Source organism: Odocoileus virginianus, chromosome 16 (genome assembly GCF_023699985.2).
Source record: "Odocoileus virginianus isolate 20LAN1187 ecotype Illinois chromosome 16, Ovbor_1.2, whole genome shotgun sequence".
Taxonomy (NCBI): domain Eukaryota; kingdom Metazoa; phylum Chordata; class Mammalia; order Artiodactyla; family Cervidae; genus Odocoileus; species Odocoileus virginianus.
This window is the reverse complement of record NC_069689.1, coordinates 44,865,741-44,867,835: the sequence shown is the minus strand read 5'-3', so window position 1 is coordinate 44,867,835 and position 2,095 is coordinate 44,865,741.

The window sequence follows — 2,095 nt, the reverse complement described above, 5'->3', positions numbered from 1 at the left end:
TGTGCATGTTTTTATGGTGGCACAGAATCACTAGGGAGAATATATATATGAAAAGGCTCATTTAATTACTCACTTGAATCAGAACTCGATATTGTTAGCACAGAGCGAGAAGGTGTGGCAGATAGAGCGTAAACCACTGGTTCATATTAAAATACAGACTAGACCGTTTGTGGTAAGAATGTCATCATGACAGCCTGCAATGCTAGTGACAACAGTGTGACCAACCATCCCATTTGGCCTTGAATGAGGGGTCTCTCCTGGGACATGGAACTTTCAGTGCTAAAATGAAAACAATGCTGAGCACACCAAGGTGGTTCATTATTAACCTTAAGTGCAAATTGGAGTGGTTAATCATGGCCATTTCTTAGGAGCTTGAAAAAATTGCTCTAGTTTGAGACAAAGGAGTAGGTATGCTTACCTATTTGTAGCCTTTTACAAAAACAAAACATACATAGCTAGAGTCTTCCTTTTGTTCTGAAGTTAACACATTTAATAGATGGGAGACATTTGATAGAGAATATTCCCAAATTCATTTTTTCCCCAGAGTGGGGGGCTAAATTAAAAAAGTGTTTTAGTTCTTGTGATTCCAAGATATTATCCTATGAGAAATAGAGGAATAAATAACATCAGAATTGGCATTTTGTTTTTTCAAAAACCCAGCATAGGCTTTCAGTCTGCTCAGGCTGCCTAATAGAATACCATAACAGGACAGAACACCACAGGCTGGGAGACTTAAACAGTAGACACTTACTCATCGCAGTTCCGGTGAGTGGGAACCCCAGGTCACAGTGCTGGTGGAGTCCGTTCCTGGTGGGTGTCGTCTTCTGGTTTGCACACGGCTGCCTTCTTGCTGTGACCTCACAGGGTAGAAAGATCATTTCTCTTGTCTCTCTTTATAAGGGCACTAATCCCATTCTGGGGGCTTGACCTTCATGTATTACTTCCCAGAGACCCTACTTTAAAAACTTTCACAGTGGTGTTGAGGGCCTCAACAAAGGAATTTTTGAGTTGCACAAACATTTTTGAGGCTGACTCCAGTGTGGTATGTATTTAAAATGCTTTCCTATCATATGCATCAAAGTCCATGTCTTCACCAAATAGGACACTCGTGACCACATCTCCCACCTTTGGATGTGGCCTTCATCCCACAAGCCTACCTGGGATGGGTGAGTACAAGCAGGGTGGCCTGTGCTGTCAAGGATGGGGGCCCCACCTCCCACCACGCTGTCCCAGAACTTGGGTTCATTTCCCGTACCCATTCTCAGTGTGGTGCCCAGCACACATGGAGCCAGCCTGGTTTTGCGTTTCCTCCTGGGTGTTAAAGGGAGAGGGGGCCGTGTTGCAACCTGTTGCCATCTCAGTGCCTGCCTGCAGCCCTGCTGGGCCGCAGCCCAAGGGATGAGAGAGGGGCTGCGAAGGGCCTGTGAGAAAGGATAAAAGCCCACTGCCACCCTCTGCATGCTCAACCTGGTCCCGGCTCTGGATCTCACCTGGAGAAAAGTGCTCAAAACGAGCCACTCCTGTTCTCAACTGACGCCAGCCTCCTGCCAGGGGACTGAAGACAACCGTGGACCTGAGCGCTCATCGAGCCCCACCCTCCACACCCCTGCATGCTAAACCCAGAACAGGGTCAGGAGAGTAGGGGCCAAGGGCCATGCCAACTCAAAGCAGCGCTCCAGAGCCACAGCCATGTCCCCCTGGCTGGAGTGGAGGCCGCAGGAAGCAGCAGCTGGGCATCGGCAGTCCTCTGTGCCTGCCTTTGTCCTGCCCGGCTCTTTTACACCACCTCCCCCGACCTGTAAGCACATTCAGGGCCATTTATCACCCACCCACTGTGCCAGGCTCTTTCCCTCTGCTGTCCCTCAACCAGCTGCACCGTGATGTGTGTCAGTGACTCGTGGCCCTGTTGGGTGGCACGCTCTGAGAGGACGGGGACAGTGTCCTGTTTATCGTGCCCTCGGTTCTTAGCACCTGCCTGGTGCCCTGCCAAATTCAGTGAGTGGTGGCGTGCACCAGGGAGGAGACGCTTCCTCAGGGCCCTTTCTAGGCTCCCAGGAGCTCTGGGGCGGCTTCATTTCACAAACGCATACTGATG